Genomic DNA, 18,443 nt, shown 5'->3' with positions numbered 1-18,443 from the left:
ACACAAACATGTCTCAATATAAAAGATTTTAAACTCCAAAACCTGTTAACACCAGTAAAAGAATCATGTTTAGCTATGAAAAGAAGTTACTCTGCTAGAGTTACCTTGCTGAAATAAGGCAAGTAAAAACACAACAAAAAAGTGGATTTTGACATTTTATATTTTGTTGAATACCATTACTGCACATGCAATCACTGTCTCTTACATATAAATTAACATCCTACCATCTGTCAAGTGTTCAGATAATCACAGGGTTTAATGCACAATATGGTTATTAGAATGTGACCTGACAAAAAGAAAAAGAATACAACCTAATTTGGACTACGAAATCTATGATCTCACTTGCAAATGACAGTTTGACAAGCTATTATTCTGCATTTTGGCTCCTACAGTAAAAGCAATTTTACGCATATGTAATTCTATTAGTCATACTGCCAACTGCCTGTAGAAGATTACTTCAAACTATTTGCTTGGTCATTCAGGATTTTGAACTTACACAAATATTTGCACCATGAATAGGAATTCAGTGATCTGTATATACATACCTAGGAATAAGTCACTACGCAAAATAATCCTCTCTGATTCTACTATTAACTCTAACTACAGACTTCTCATGTCAGTTTTCAAGAAAGCATGCATGAAGTCATTAAACCCATTAATTATCTACATATCAACCGACATCAGCTGTTTCGGAAGTATAGTATACAGGACAGTTCTGTATGCAATCTGTTTCACATGCAACTGTGTCATCTACTAATGAGCACCATTAATGATTACTTTCATTCACATCATTACTTACTATCTTTACGGCTTATTTCACTTGCAATACCTTGTTTTGCCAAGGTAAACATTACCAACAGTTGCCTCAAGAGCACTAAAGAAATCCCATTACTCCCTACTAAATAGAAAATCCTAGCTGGCAAGCCCCATGTGCCCATGGCTCCCACGTTTTTCAATGACTCAACTACATCGTTAATGCTCTAATAAAGTAAGTTTCCAAAGGATATACTCTTAACTGTCACTTTGAAGTGTAAAATACATGCTTGGGAAAGGTGAAATTGTGTCTTCAGGAAAAAACAAACAAACAAAACATTCTAAGAATGTGATACAAAATAACCAAACCACCACAACAACAGAAGTTTAACACAAACAGTTTTATCACGGACAGAATTTCGGCAGGACAACTATGTAATAAGTAAAATCAACAAGTGAGGTAAATTTTATTTCTTTACTTTTGCCTTCAGTCAGCGCCTCTAATTCTAACTTTCACGTTTTCTTTAGGCATGAAACAATTATGCATTTTCCTGTCATGTTGGCTCAATACACTTGTGAGTCAGCACACTGAAGCCTCTGCGGTAGAGAATCACCAGATCAGCCTGGGACTATCAAACCCATAGAAATTTAATTTAAGAACAATGTGATAGATTTTTCATCCTTTAGTTACACTACACAAGAACCTGCCTCAATAATAAAGCATCATGATCTTGCCTTCTTGCCAGAAGGCAAGAAAAATCAGATCATGGTTTATGCAAGGCTTGTCAGCACTTCAAAGCGTAGTACTGCTTACAGCTATACAAAACAGCTCTTACTAGACACAGGTCTGCTATTCTGATTACCAGTTTCTACCAAAAGGGAAATAAGAAAAAACAAGAACAAAGCACAAGGAAGAAACTTTCCAAGTACCTCGTTTAGGTTCAGTTTTACATGTAGTAAAAGATTTTCTCTATTACATGCCAGAAAATATCAGTTCTACAAGATAAACATCACAAAGTACCATTTACCAAAGCACCTGAGTGACCTACTGGCCTTATCCCCATTTTGAAAGATCACACAATCTAATTACTGCAGGTCACCAAACTCTCAAACATCTAATAAGGCAGGTAGCAGGAATTATAAGACATGCTCAGCTGCATCATCTAAACCTGTAATTGCTTTGTGAAACAGGTTCATGTGTTTCTTCTAATGAAGAAGAACATTTCTTCTAATGAGCTTCTAAGATTGTCTTCACCAGGAAATTACTGATAAACAAAGGTGAGAATAATCGTGATACAATCTACTAATTCTCTGGATGTCTCCTAGAGTGTACTAAGTGTGAAGAAGTGCAAACAAAAGCATCTTACCTTAGCTTGCTCTGCAAATGTTTACCTGAATAATGACCACAGAGTAACCAACCACCAAGCAGTAAATTCAGTCTCTTGTCCACTGAATTCATGAGGTAAAAGTGTTAACCTTACTGAAAGTGAAGCCTCTTCCAAAACTGGAATTTAGGCACTTCAGTCAGTTGGGTATATCTGAAAGATTTACCCTTAAATTCAACCATTTGGAACATTATTCTTCCATAACAATAACTGACAGCTCAAACCAACTTTAGGCTTTAACTAGAAAACACCGCACATCAGACCCCACATTATGAAAGTTGGAGAATTACACAGAATTGTATGTGCCTATAGTTATTAGTGTTTGAGTCCTCACGGCAGACTTACATTGAAACTAAAACTTAACTCTCTGCAATGGCTGCTAATTGCTAGCTGCTCAAGTGACTGGAAGCAGATCTATGTGACCACAGCTGCTAAATCACACCTGATCAGCTTTACTGCTCTACATGACACTTTGAACAGAATGCAGTTGGGCAGCCTTAAATAACCGTGCAGATGATGATTTTATGTTGCAGTCTTTGGTAGGAAGCTGTGTAGCTAGGAACATTTCCAACAGGATATTCTAGAGACTTTACAATCTCACTTTGGACAAAATGCTTCTAGAATACTGCCTCTACTGCGCTTTTATAATTCACAGCTTGTGCCAGCAGAAGTAGGGTTGGGGAGCAGAATAAAAGACTTCTGGGTCAACCGACAGATAGCATAGCTCTCAGGTGAAGGCACTAGGCAGCAGCAGGGCTTGCCAAAAATTGTTTACAGCCAACAGGTAATTTTGGTTGGGTCTGGAACAGTCACTTCTACCACACTGTGAAGAACCACCTTCAGCACCACCCCCAAACCAGCTACGTAAAGACAGCACCATCCTGGGACAGGCTGCACACTCCCAGAGGGACTGGCACAGTAGCAGATTGTGCGGTAGAGGTACAGGAAGAGTAACATTTTCCAGCATTTTCTGCTTGGGCCAGGCAAGAATCTCTCTTTATGTGCGCTAAACAACTCATCCATTCTTTTCTGTTTAGAGGCAGCACACCAACTCTTTCTTCATTTTGGGCTTGTATTTTTTTAATCACTGCTATAGTTCTGCCAATAAAGTTCTAAGGATGAAGTTTAGGTATTTCAAATCATTTTCTTGTATTTGCACATCCCAGTGGAAAAAAAAATATTAAAAATGAAAGGGAAGAAAATGTATCAAATCACATCAAAAGCTACCATTTTCAGGACTGTTACTCTTTGAATCCTCCAAACAAGGGTGAGAAAAGGTTATAGGCTTCTAGGATTCTCTACTTTATAAGACTTGGGTTTCCAAAATACATTTAAAAGATATGTGTATATATAGGTATTCCACTTTCACTTTTTTTTCTAAGCAACTGATATATCAAGATGCATTTCATTTACCAATGGAAAGGTCTCATTTTAAAGATTCAGTACACCAACTTTTAATTTTCTTTTTCCAGAGAAAAAGTGTTTTCACAGGAAGCTGATAAAGCTTTTGTGTTTTAAGGTCAATTTGCAAGTAGTTTGGCCTATACTGTTCCACAAGGCATTTATATTATTATGATTTACTCATATTCTCTCATGGGAGCATGAAATTGAATACATTAATATCAGAATAACCAAATAATCAGAAAGACAATGTAAGTTTCCTTACTGAAACATTTAAAGTAATTTCTCAGTAGGTCAAGGACAGGGGAAGATGAAGATTAATATCTGATTATCCCAAATCAACCAAAACACATGAGTAGCAGCTGACCTACAGTAGTATATTACAACTATCAAACCAAGTGGCAATGAGAACACCTTTGTAAACTGTGTGAGGAAAATACGTGAGAGGAAAACACTAAAAAGAGTACCTTTGGTAATCAAAGGGGCTTCATACTTCTCTTCCTCCTAGAATATTCAGCAAATTACATTTGCTTCTCCACAATAATTTCATCCCTAACAAGATCAGAAGAAATGATTTATTCCACCCCCAGTCTTTTTACATTTGTACGTCACCCTGTGGGACACTGACTTTCTGAATTGCTTTTGGCCATCTGATATTATATTACTGCAGCCTTCTGCAGAAGGAGCCACGAAAAAAAATTTGATTAATGCTGAGAATCAAAGTTTATTGACTTTCCCTTGAGCTATAATACCAAAAAGCTGGTTACAGAAGTTGTCAACTTATTTAATGATACCACCAACTCCTCCCTGAACTCATCAAAATATCTTCTGAAAACATTCTCAAAAAAGTTTTTGATGTACAGTAATATATTATTAACTCTAGTTCATATCAATGCCAAAGTTATCTGCCTCTGCTCCTTCTACCTGTTTGTGCCTACCAGAACACTAAAAAACACTGACATTGTAATGAAAAAACCCTTCAAGGGTGCTCAGAACAGTTGCATTCCCAAGCAAACCAACTTCTCATTTTTACATCCCAAGTATGTCCTACTTATTCTACAAAACTGAGGAAAAGCTCTTATTAGAATACAGTTCTCATAAAAGTAAACACCTCATACCCACATGGTAGCTTGCTCTGAGAACTTCAATTCATAGCATGGTATTCTGCACCATGCTTCAGTGGACAGATTGTCCATAGATCATTATCCTTTTTTTCAGCTTTCACTCACACTGATCCCTCCCAAGCAAAGAGGGCTACCTATACATCTATTTGTTCAAAAAGTTATCTTTGAAATTGCTAACACTTCTTCCCCAGATGTTTTCCTTTGGAGAGGAGATTTCATCTCCCAACACTTACTCCTAGACCAATAGTATCAAAAGCATATTTTCCCTTCCCTCCCTTTTTTAAAATGACTCTAAGGTACAATGTATTACTTGTGGGAAGAGGAAAATAATTACTTAGCTGATAATGAGAAAAAACTGTCAAAGCTACCTTTTCCATAAGGGTCAGCAGTGGAACAGAAGATACCACCTCTAACAAAAGATTTGTCCTTATATCATTTACAATACAGCTTATTTAAAACATACTGGGAAAATACCACAAAAAGATTCATAAGACAAAGCTGTTGTCACATTTTCTGAATACTAACAAAACCAAGTAGTACTTAATTGAAAGAAGAAGCTATAGCTAATCACTCTCTCTTTCAATATATTGTGAGCATGCTACGGAATGTTTCTAGTAAACCTCTCCCTCCAAGAAGGCTGGGGCTAAGAATTCTTTATTTTAATATCTAAACAACATACAATTCAAAAACCCATAAAATACAATGCCTAAAATATAGCGTGTAAAAGAATGTTCCTCTTCACAGTTTGGGATAAAGGGAAGTTGGAACTTCTAAATAAGCGAATGAGTTAAATACTCTGATTATCTCCATTATTAAACCTGTTTCTTTAATTCACTTATGGGACAAGACAAGTTTGCTAGGTTTTTCATCTGGTGATTGAAAAAAGGGATTTGTTACAAAACACTCTTGCCAACGTAAGATACCTGCACATGTGTAACTTAATCTAACACGTGTTAGTAGCAATAGACAGACCCTTTGACGCTGTAGTGAGTAGGCCCTTTGATACTCATCCACAGTCAAACACCATGTTTAAGATCAGTCCGCAATGTAAAACTGCTTTGAAAGTTTGGCTTGAACAAGATTATTCAAGAAAACCGCTCAAACAAGATACCATAACATGACAGATCTGAAGAAACAGCTTTCAATAAAAGCAGATGGGGCATGCTTCTTTTCTTCTGCAAGGCGATTTGTTCTGTGACATTAGAAGGGACAAGATCAGACAGAACCAACAACCTAATCAATTGAATCAGTGTCACTGCCTCCCACTACAAACAGAATCTCCCATTTAAGCATCTATCAGTCCTATGAGAGGAAGTCGAGACACACTCAGGGAGCAATACTCATATTAAATAGGACCAAACAGAATTCTGTACACTTCCGAAGTGTTATCTGGTTTGCTTAATTAAAGTAGCTTTTGTCAGGTAGGGGAAAATAAAAAAAATAAAAAAATTAAACATTTCTAAGTTAGGAGAGGCAAAATATGCATGATAATACTCTCCAATTAATTTAAAATATTGTATTCATCACTAAGCTTTTATTCTTGTAATTAGTTTTTAAATATATAAGAAAAGGGCAAGTCCTTTTTAGGACTTTTCAGTGTTGTCCAGGATTGGAAGTCAGCAAAGATTTTCCTGGAAAAAATTCAGTTTGTAAAACTATTTGAACAGCAGCAACAGAGATTTGCATTACTACAGCATTACCTAGAGGAAATTACTAAATTTCTACTAAATACTAAAATAAATGTTTCTAAAAACATTGGGTTAAATAGCATAAAACGTATCAATAAGTTCATATTACCACTGTCTTACCCAACACCTCATTTTTATTATAATAAAAATAAGGTTTCCCTACCTTCAGGTTAACAGGTTTACCTATATTTTAAACCATACATGTGAATTTATGCTCCCTCATGCAGAGTACAGAACACTAACATTGGGGGAAAAGAGGAATCAATTAGCTACCACAGCTGCTTAGTTCTACCCATTGGTAACAACATTTGAGAGGCAAAATAAAGACTACAACATTTCATTACAAGGACATGGCAAAATGACATCCTCACCTTGTAGCACTGAACCCAAGTTTGAGTTTCTCTACAGCGAAGCCACTCCTGACCACTCAGCTTCACTGAAACCGCTCACCTCAGCTTACCTGAGATGTGTCCCCAGGGCAGGGAGGGACAGCTATCAGACATGGTCTTCCAGGAGAACAGCTGGAACAGTTTGCTCATCTTATTCCATTGAGATGATTAGCAGAGATTCCAAGAAACTCTCTTTCCATTTGAAAATGAAGATGGAGGACAACAGTTTCAGACACAAAATATGCTGTGGCTTTAAAGATGATAATCAGAAGCTTCTTGAAAATTATTTAAGAGTAATTTATTAAAGATTAATTAATTAAAATGTAGAATTATTGAATTAAATATAGAATTAAATCACTGAATTATTTAGTGATAAAAAATACTGCAACTGATTTAAATTGTTATAAATTTCTATTCTTAAATCTGAAATACTGTAACATACAATACTGTGCATTTGCAGTAGTATGATTATGTAGATATTAAACTTTATCATCATACAACAATGGTACTATAGACATCTAGCATGGATAAGCAGGAATAGTGCCTAAGCTCTGTAGCAATAATGAAAATTACAACTTTTAGATATAAATTGGAAGCCTCATTGAATTAAGTCAGCCTTTTATGTTGACAGTATACAGTATGAAAGACAAAATTAGAATCTTTATTTAATTTCTACTAGGAGTTCAAAACCGCAATTTCAGAAGTGCTTGATACAGAATGTCTTTTTTAAAAATTGATTTGCATTAACCTTTTGACAGTCTTCCTAACTGAATTAGTTTAAAGGGTGCCTAACATCTGCACTGACATGTGCTATCCCTGTTTCTATTCCTAACAAAATTCCCTTGCCAGGCTGATGTATTTCAGTGGCTTTTCCTTCAGAATTATTTTAAATAAAACAATAAATACATGCCAGAGGTTATAGAGCCGAGGGTAGGGGGTTTTTGTTTGTTTTGGGTGTTGTTTTTTTTTTTAAAAAAAAAGTATAGTTGAAGAAAATAAGACCCTCCTACAAAAGGAAAAATTTATTTTCTCATGCTTATTGTCAAATGATGTCCTGCCATATCTAGGCTTTTGAGTTCAGTTTTGGGTCTGCTTCTACTCAAAAGGCAGTTGACTGGTTTCAAACATTAGTTTTGTCTTTACCCTGTGGGTAGGTGAAATGGAGGGACTTGAATGTGTCAAGTTTTCCTGCTAAGTATTCAAAGCTCTTTGCTAAATCTTCCTGGTGACTTCAATTCTCTGTAACTGAGTTTGAGCACCTTAAAATAAACAATTTCCTATAATACCTTTTGGTCCCGCTGCTCTCACACAGATGTGTGATAGTTAACTTTTAAATAGTAAAATTGTACAGCAGTTTCCATTGGATGAAACCTTGACAATGTAGGTTTCATTAGTAGACAATTTTTAGGCATACAAAAAAAAAGTAAACTACTATTATGTTATTTTTTCAACTACCTTAAATACAAACCATTCCTTTACAAAACATTCAACAAGGTAGTGCAAATAGCATACTGTTTTGCAGTGTCAAGCAACACATACTACTCAGACCAAGCTTTGTTACTGATCTTCTTGTGTTAAAAAAGTTAAGCCAAAAGCTTTAATTGAATGATTAAAGTTTAATCTCTTACCAACTATGATTAAGTGGAATCCCTTTAACTGTAATCTGAACATCTTTTTGCCATTTCTGCCCAGAAGCTATGGCTTCAAGAGACCTAGTATAGAGAATTCTGTTGCACATTATACTTTTACCAAGAACATCAAGCATAACATCAAGCATAATGCATCTTTCATGTTTAGCCTAGTGAACAGGCTTCTTTCCCCAAGACCAAGAAGTTAGCCTTTAACAAAAGCAACCCAGAGAAAAGGATTATGAGAAGTACATCAGCATTACCAATGGGCTTTAAAGCAATCTAATTAGGTAGCAACATGTTATGTTTTGTGAGAAAACAAGCAACCTAATAACCAGATTGTCATTGGAAAGAAAATGAAAAATGCATGCTAGCAGTGAAATACTAGGTTTTCCTCTGCCATCTGCATCCTATAAAATCCTGTCGATATCTCATTGAGCTGACAGACTCTCTACTAAAATGCTTTTGATTATATTTTTTAAGAATTTATAGCCTTTGGAACATTATTTTAACTTAAGAATTACCTGCCCTATTTCAGGCTTGGAACTACAATGAGAGGCATTCCAGTGTAAGTACCACCTTCCAAAAGACAATGATTAAACACCCATTAGATACTGAAGTTCAACTCTATGACGAAGTCATTTTGTATTATATTTATGACAAAATAAAGTAAGTCATTGATAAGACACAAGATATTAGTTATCCTCACTTAAAACTTGAGGAACATATTATTGCCTAAATTCTGTTTGTAGAATAACTAACTTGATTACAAGTAGGCTTTTACACCACCACTAAACCACCTTCAGAAAAAGTGAACACATTTCCCAGAATTACAACTTATGAAGGTTAACTGCTTTGTTTCACTTCGAAAAAAACATCCATAAGCGATTTCAATAAATATTTCCATCTTAGCCAAGAAATAATGGTATAACAATGGAACAGTAATCCTGAGACAGCTGCATTTTCAGTATCATCTAAACCTCCCAAATCAGAAATGTGACATGATCTGACTTGCAGTATAAAAATCACATTTCAGGTTGTATGGAGCCACCATATTTTAGTCCTATCACGATATACAGAATTTTAAGACTGTATGATACAGTCACCTGGAAACCAGGTTGCCACTGCTATTATCTCATTCTCAATCCACACTTAAATTCTAACATAAATTTGGCAAGTAGTATGCTGAAAACCTTTAAAGTTAGAAATCTATGTTGTATACAGCCTGAAAGCTGTAATCCCAAATTTCAAGATGTAAAAGGCATTAATCTTCAGAAGTTTGAAGAGCAATGCCTGCTAAGCTTATGCAGCAAATGCACTGACAAAAATGATTAGTTGAGAAACCAGAAAATCCTTCCAAGCACTGCTTCTATACCAACACTGAGAAATAAGAAAGAACTCTTCCATAAGGGGACAAAAACCACTGGCTCTTGTGGAAAAACCTTTTTTTTTTTTTTTTTAATTCACCTATTTAAAATTTACATCTTTAAAATCCCGACACTGCATGCAAAATATTAAGGAAATCTTTGTAAAAAAACTACATACAGCTATATTCTGGTTTTGATAAAAATCTTTCTTCTCTTCTATAAAGGAAGAAAGTACATGACATGACTGCTGTCCTTGACTAAGGCATTGCACATCTTTTGACTGATGTGTCAATAATATTTTTCCATAATACATAAAACTGAGGAAGCAACTCAGAACCCACCAGTCCTCAACTGTGAACAAGGAATTAAAAATTAACATGTGACTGCAGTATCACCCTGGCTGTATCTAAAGTATTTAAGACAATATGATATAAGAAAACCACTACAGAAACTAATAATGGAAAAAAAATATTTCATTCACCTGTTAAACTTATCCATACAAAAAGATGCAGTACCAACATGCCTCAAACTTTACCTGCTCCTACTTCAGTTTTACTTCTTTTCTCAACAGTTCATCTTACTGATGTTACAAGAACCACGGACAGCAAATGGACAAGTGTTCTTAAAATAATGTAATGATTCACTTTTTTTCTTCTTTTCCCTATAATTCCCCCCCCCCCCCCCCCCCCCCCCCATTTTTCAATGAACCCTCTTAATGTGAAAACCTGCTTTTCCCTCAAGCACTCTTTTAGGAGCATTTGATTTCTGACCAGGTTATTTAAAACTAACTACTTGTTATCATTTACAGCAAAGCTCCCATTGATGCCCTTTCTAATACCGCTGTAGATTAGTTACTATATGCAGCATTGCTTTGTTTCATCAAGTAAATGGTGTGCTATCATTTGAACACTTTATCCTTATATCAAGAACTTCAGAAAAACTGCTGTTCAATAGCTATTGTATAAAACAGTACAAAAAATTAAAAACCATTTAAATCCAGCATACTGTTCTAGTCCAATACAGTAAAAAAAAAAAGTTTTTTTTACTGTCTCATTTCAGAGACAATATACCAGAAAGACAACAGAAAATGCTGGAAACAAACAGAAAATATGAAAGACAATTCTTGATTATAAGCATAACATCCAGTCCTCATTTTATTCCCCAAGTCTCAGTAAAAGAATAAAAAGATTCTTCCTCCCTTCCCAGGAAATAGATTAGGTAGGCATGACATTTTTCCACTTCACTGTTGTATGCGTTTGTAAGCTTTCCTTTTGTAGCATTTATGAATTCAAACAGTGCTAGGGTTAAGCTGGAGCAAAGCAATTTGGCATGCTTGCATCTGCTTTTATCAGGGAAAGCAAAAGCAATCCATGAGGTCTGGACTGACCTTAAAGCACAAGTATTTATGTGGAGATTCTAAGGGCTTACCAATTGTGTTTGGTAAGAGGGAATCTAAATTTGATCACGCTTGCACACAATGTCACCTTAATTCAAGCAATCACCTTTCAGTTCTTCTGGTGCATCAATAATATAATTGGCATTCTATCACTATAAATATTCCCTCTTTAAAAAGGACATACTAACCATACAGTCCAATTCTATAATGCTACTTTCTACAGGACAGTCAGGTTTCCAAAGTCAGCTATTTCCAAAATCAGATAATTTATTATAAAAAATTAAATCCATGCTGTTCAATGCAATTATATTTTCAATAAATATATATAAACAGTGATGCCTTCCACAAACAACTGTCCTAGAAAAATATTTAAATCAATCACCTCAAAAGAAAACAAATACAGAATATTGTCTTAGAAATCTCAGATACATGAAGGATGGATGCAGTTTGGAAAATAGGTCTTCATTGCTTTCACTAAGCAAGATATTTCTAAATTAGTCTGCTGAAGTATAAACGCATTCAGAGAACTCACTTTTCTTCCTCTAGGAACTGGACACTACTACTTTGTTCCAGGGTAGGATTACTCCCATTCTTTTGTGGGATTTGAGCAACTATTAGTGTTTCCAACTTTCAAGTCCACAATAAATTAAAAGAAAAGCATATAGGAACAGGTAGTGGGGAAATTTTTGCTGCCTCTCAATGACAAAGATACTTAAATTTATCTTTAAATTTATTTTATATATATATTTTATATTATTTTATATATATAATATAATTTATATAATATAATTTATATATATATTTATATATAAATATATATATATAAATATATATATATATATAAAAATATATATATTTATTTATATATAAATAAATTTATATCTTTAAATGTATTAAATTAAATACAAATTTAGATCCACTGCAGTGTGAGCAGTAAAACAATGTGAATACACAGTCTGCTGCTTTGCAAATGGACTGCTTTTCCTGAACACATCTGTCTTTCCACCTAATAAGCCTTACCATTATTGCCAGGTAGTGATGTGCCAGTGATTAAGATTTTGTTTTAATTTTTCCTGCTTTAACCACTTCCTCCATCCTTTTTTGTCCTTCCCAGGTTACTTCCTTTAACTACTAGATAATCTGAGACTATTTTAAAACTGGTAGTACACGGAACTCATCCTCAGTAACATGACAACAAGTCCCACCTCTCATACATTCTAGGTATGTCAGCATCCTATATTTGAATACAATCTGGTGTCCTGTGGCCCTGACTAATGTGTTTTGGGCTTTTCCCTGTAAAGAGTACTGATAAATCAGTATTTAGGATTGTTTGTTTCCAAATAACCAGCATCTTAAACACCGGACACCATTTTGACATAGTATTGTTCTCTCTTCCCTTTGATTCCTTCAGTCTTTTCTAGCTAGGCTACAACTATTTATTTTAATATTTCAAGAAAAAAGGCAGGCTTTTTTTTTCCCCACCGCTTACTGGAAAAACAAACTTGCTCACATCACTCATTTTCACCAACAGTCTAGTCACAGCATGTCCTTTGAAGGATTTTTCCTTCTTTTTTAAATGAATGGCATGAGAAGAGCAGCTGGACATTAATCCTTCAACATCTCTAAGAAATTAAGGGTCATCTATAATTTTCATAGCAGCCCAATGGCACCTGTTATGCACCATTACATTCTTACTACAATGGTATTTCATTAGTCTATTCAAACTTAAATATATGTTATCTTTAGGTTTAAAATGTTGGGCTGAGCAGCTATGTGTGCTAACACCTTCAACAATTTCCATGGCATAGAAATTTACACAACAGAATATGTTCTTGAATTTTTTACGCCTGGCTGTCTCAGGATGCCAATTCTTACAGAATTCAAAATTATGGCGGCTACACACTGTCAAGTATAGTCCTTCCATTCTGCCTACGCTATCAATCCCTTTCTTACATCAGATATCCAGATTTTTCTTAGTTCTAGTTGTCCAAAAATATTTCTGATTTTGCAGTGTCTCTAATCTGTTATTTGAGGATTCACACACACAAACGTACACTTCATTAAAAGAAAATGACCACTGGCCTACCAACAGGAAAGAGAATTGTTGTAGCTCTTAACAACTCCTCTACTATCAAACTGAACACAGAATTGCAGAAGGAAAGACACTTGCATTCCTTTCTTCTCAGTTGCCTTTGGAGCTCCAGACTACTTGCAGTTCAAACCAAGAATGCTCGGAGGACTGGGAATTCAGGCCACATGTTCTCACAAAAAGACAAATTGATCCAGTTCACCATGTCTGTTCAGGGCTCAAAACCAAAGCAATCTGGCTTTCAACTGAGACAGAGACCAACACATACAATTCCATTACCACCAAGTACAAGGTTCAACAACATACTCCATCACTCTTTACTGCTCAGCCAGTCTGTATGTTAACATCCTACTAACATACTCAAGGCATATCTACGCTGCCTTTTCAGTTCAAAGAAAACCTGCATGATTCTGTTAATCTGACATCAAATCCAGATTAGTAGCTTATGCTGAGGGGCAAGTCATAGTAGCTTGACCTCAGCTCAGTGCTAAAGGGGTGAGACAGCAGCTCATATTCACCAGTTCACAGTGACGGTGTGAAGAGCTTCTAAGAAATCTGCTCTTACTAGGGCAGAATTAAGCACATTCTCCTCAGAGTTTTTTCATCTTCAAGTATTCCTCCATGGAAAAGCAAGTCTAACAATTAATGCACATAATAGCATCTGACAGCAGCTATGCAGATGTGCCACCTAAGGGATGCAGACACTGAAAGGAATCTAACATACGTCTTCACTCTGTACCCAAATAAAGAACAGGAGAAGGAGAACAGGAGAAAGAACCGGGATGGTTCTGTGTGTGTAGGAAATGGAAGCCAAAACTATCTGAACTAAAGATAAATATAAAGAGAATAAGGATATTTGATTCACAGGTCACCTATGGCATGCAACACCAGAGGTACCACAATAGCTACAGTTAAACTAAAGATTACACAGGTACAAACAGCTGTAAATCTACAAATTGCTGCTGTCACATATATAAGTACATTTTCTTGCTTCTCTTAAAACTTTAACTTTGAAAATACTTCTATTCATGGCAAATATTTGCTCCAATCTTTTTTTTATTCATCTACCTATAAACAGCTTAACTATGCATATAATACTAAAAATTAATTTACCATATCATAAAACGCAAACATGGTCAGGGAGAAAAAAAGAAAAAAGAAAAATCAAAATTCATACGCAGCATAGCATACATTAGTTTCTTCTACGTTCTACAAATCTGTTGTTTAACAAGTGTTTAAACAGTTGATCATAGTGATTTACATTTTATGACACCACAAATTCATAGCAATTTAAATTTCATGGCATAATGTGACTAACTTGAATTTCTAAATCTTTCTTTTATGTTGCAGGCTGCTTTAATTATCACAGTTCAAATTTCTGAAACTGACAACAGACAATCTCAAATTGCAAAAAAGTTGTTGAAAACAAATATAAGATTATAGAATATTTGAATTGGTCCAAAAAAGTTTATTGATGAAAATGGCTCTCTGCCATGGTGCCTGATTTATTATCTAACCTCTTCTTAGCAAAAAAACTATTTCTACATTAACTATTAATCAAAGAACAATTAAGTTACACATTTATGAGTAAGTACAGAATGCTGAATTATCTTCACAGCAAACACTAAAATTACTATGATACTTATACAGAGACATCTATTATGCTCTCCTACCTAAATTTTAGGTATTTATTCACATAAGACACAGTAGAAAATCCACAGCTATGCTGTATTATGTACCTTAATTTCCTGCTTTCTGTAGAACGGCTTGATGCATACTACTACATAAGCAATCCTCATGCAAATTCAGAACCATCATAAAAAAGCCACTTTTAATTAGTCTTTTTCCCCCACCTGGCATTACTCAGCTGGGGATCAAAACCAGTACCAGTGCATTTATTTTTAAATACACTAGCATTAATCTTCGTAAACATAACTAAACCAGAATAACTTAACCACTGTGAACAAAGCAGAAGTTGGCTGTCAATCTCCAAGACTGGGCAAGCCTCAGCATGTCACCTCTCTTTATATTATCCCTCTATCCCTCAGGATTTTTGTATGATAAGACAGACACCTGGCTTCCCGTACTTCAAAGCTACATAAAGGATAAACATGCATATGTGAAAGTAAGGACCTGCCTATCAGTAAGAAAAGAATATTTGGCCTATATATTAATAACCTTTTTCACTTTGTTCAGCTACTACTGTATGAAAAAAGTCTGTACTAATATGATGTTGCTTCTCCGTACTGCTTGAATGATGCCATAATTCAGTTGTTAACACTAACATCATTCAGTAGTCATGTACATAGAGAGGGAGGCCAAGGCTAAAACAATTTTGGCCAGTACCTATTTCCTCTTAAGTTACAGGGGTACTGCCCTGCCAGCCTAAGTGATTCTATGATTCTAGGTTTGTCAGCAAGACAACCCAACATAGCCAAAAAATCAATTTGTACAAACCAAAGTTTCATCTGGAAGATTATTAACAAACTAGTAGAACCAATTACCAAAGGAAGTGGACACTCACTCCATGCTCAGTTTCTTCAGATGAAGACAGCCTTTCCAGCAGGTACACTTCAGCCTAACACAAGTTATTTGCCTCCATCATGAGAAATGAGTGAAATTTACATTCTGACACAGGAGGCGGAACTAAACACTTCAATCGTCTCTTCTGATCTGTACTACTATGAATCTATACATCACCCTAGTAACATTATGTGCAATTTAAATCTTATTTTAGAACAATAAGAAAACACAAACTTGTCCAAAACCAAGTTTTTATGAGTCTTTTCTTCAGTATTCCTGGAAGAAGAAAATCAAGTGAGGGAGAATTACCTCCTAGGTTCACCTCATTACTGCTCCACTGAGAAAAAACATTTCTACCATCTTCCCTCTTTTAACTTCACAGCTGCACCTGAATTATAATGATTCTTCAAGTTATTTGGACTAGCAAGATCTGGTTATATAAGGAACAAAATATGCACTCCAAAATTGGGTCAAATGAAGGGACAATGCTGCGTATGTATTAGCTAGGAACCGAGGATTTAGGAAATAGGAATGCAGATTTCAGGTGCATACATCTTCACTATTGTTGAACATTTTTAGAGACACCGTTAAGTGTGCACATATAAATTGTATATCCATGGTTTTATTAGCATGCCTTTGGGTTATCCTCTCATAAATCCCTCTCTCATGCACAGAAAATCTGATTCATGTCTCAGTCTTCTACCAAAAAAACCTGAACAGATACAAAATACACTTTAGCCTATGTTGAAGAGTTTATTACAAGAGCAGCAGCCTTTTGCTGACTTTTAAAAATGTTTTTGTTCACTTACATTTTACTTCAGAGCTTGTTTTGAATATTCTTTTTACATCTGTAACATTGCCATTGATCCGTTCTGGTCAGAAGTCCTACGTTTACTTCTTTTGAGCAAACTAATGGGCTTTCTGAAGGAATCATTTTATTTATTTATTTTAAAGGAAGCTAACAACTAATGGTTTTAGCAACAAACCACACTGTGGCAAGTTACATTACAATCAGTCTTCAAAATCACCAGAAGTCATTCTGGTTCTTTGTTATGCTCTGAACTACGATATTGAGTGCAGGTGCTGTCTATAATGACCGGGCAAACAGAATTCAGCTGAACATCTTAATCTAATTTTTCAAACGTAGAACATTATGTCCCATTTCATTTTTACGAGACTTATTTCAAACTTTCCCCACACAGATCTGGGGTACAAAGAGGATATTTTTCTTTGGGTTTTGGGGGGGGGGGGGTTTCATAGCTCTCTAAGCCATCCACAGAACTCATCAGCTGGATTCTTGTCAGCTGTTGTCGAGCTTTACAACAGTCATATTGATTGGTATCTCCCAAAGGCATATTGTAATCATTTTACCACTGATGGGTAATAGGCAGACACACACTTTGACATTCCCCTTAGATATGATAAATGCAATCCTCATTTTCTCAGATCTTGTGCAATTCACCACATATCCATCCATCACCTCAGAACGACCCTTTCTATTCCTCTGAAGCTGCAAAGCCCAAAGATATTTGTGTCTTCTTAATTCATACATATGCCATACATTCCATAGTCCTATTTTTGATTAGTTCGTGGTGGTTCACCTCATCATTTCCACAGTGAAAATATCGGCTGGTGTATTTCTTTTGAATAATTTTGTACAGCATCACTTGGAATAAAACTTTATTAACAGGCTTCTCCCCCAGTGTTATCTATCTCAAATACCAGAGGGTAATGCTGACACATGTGCCTACCATGGTTTAACCCCAGCCACTAAGTACTATGCAGCCGCTCATTCACTCTCCCCTAGCTCCCCAGAAGGATGGAGAGGAGAATCAGGAAGGCATGTAAAACTCAAGGGTTGAGATAAAAACAATTTAATAATTAAAATAAAAAAATTAAATACCAATAATAATAATAATTAGAATGAAAAGGAGGGAGAACGGGAGAGAAATTATAATCCAAGGGGAAGGGAGGAAAAAAACCCAAGTGATGCACAATATAGTTGCTCACCACCTGCTGACCAATGCCCAGTCAGTCCCCAGGCAGCCACCAGCAGACCTAGGCCAACTCCCCCCAGTTTACATACCAAGCATGACATTCCATGGTATGGGATACCCCTTTGGCTAGTTTGGCTCAGCTGTCCTGGCTGTGTCCCCTCCCAGTTTCTTGTGCCCCTCCAGCCTTCTGGCTGGCAAGGCCTGAGAAACTGAACACTTAGTATAAACATTACCTAGCAATAACTAAAAATATTTGTTATCAACATTATTCTCACATCAAATCCAAAACAGAGTACTGCACCAGCTGCTAAGAGGAAATTTAACTCTATCCCAGCTGAAACCAGGACAGTGCCACATATGGAACAATTTGCTTGTGGACTGCCACAATTGCTCTTATTTTTAAGAACAGAAATCAGTTTGTGGTCGTTACTAGCTAAAGCAAAGATCCAATTTGTCTGCTTTTAACAGCATATTCTCCACTGATGCCTATTACCCTCAAATGATCATCAGTTCTAACATGCGTCTAGTTTCTGAAAACCCCTGCAAACCAAACCCACCACTGAAGTAGCCTGTTACTGCCATGTTAGAGAAAACCTGTTTTATCCTCATAGGGACGTTTTAAGACATGCACAATGCAGACCTGGTTAAGGTGCTATGTGTTTATGGAAGCAATAGATAAAACATAATCAGCATAATCTTTTAA

At 35.7% G+C, this 18,443-nt stretch overlaps 1 protein-coding gene across 3 annotated transcripts in view; it reads right to left on the bottom strand.

Annotated features, from left to right (window-relative positions):
* The window catches only part of FHIT (fragile histidine triad diadenosine triphosphatase), a 613,787-nt gene that overhangs the window by 575,499 nt on the left and 19,845 nt on the right, over positions 1 to 18,443 (bottom strand). The window contains exon 1 of one of the 3 annotated variants that reach the window (XM_055805411.1): positions 6,812 to 6,895. The exons of the other annotated variants lie outside the window; for them this stretch is intronic. The gene's annotated coding sequence lies outside the window, so the exon portion shown is untranslated. Of the gene's footprint in view, positions 1 to 6,811; positions 6,896 to 18,443 lie in introns of those variants that run through there. 3 annotated transcript variants of the gene reach the window in all.

Source organism: Falco peregrinus, chromosome 5 (genome assembly GCF_023634155.1).
Source record: "Falco peregrinus isolate bFalPer1 chromosome 5, bFalPer1.pri, whole genome shotgun sequence".
Taxonomy (NCBI): domain Eukaryota; kingdom Metazoa; phylum Chordata; class Aves; order Falconiformes; family Falconidae; genus Falco; species Falco peregrinus.
Note: the sequence above shows the minus strand (reverse complement) of the source record. Positions and strands in the feature narration are given on the sequence as shown.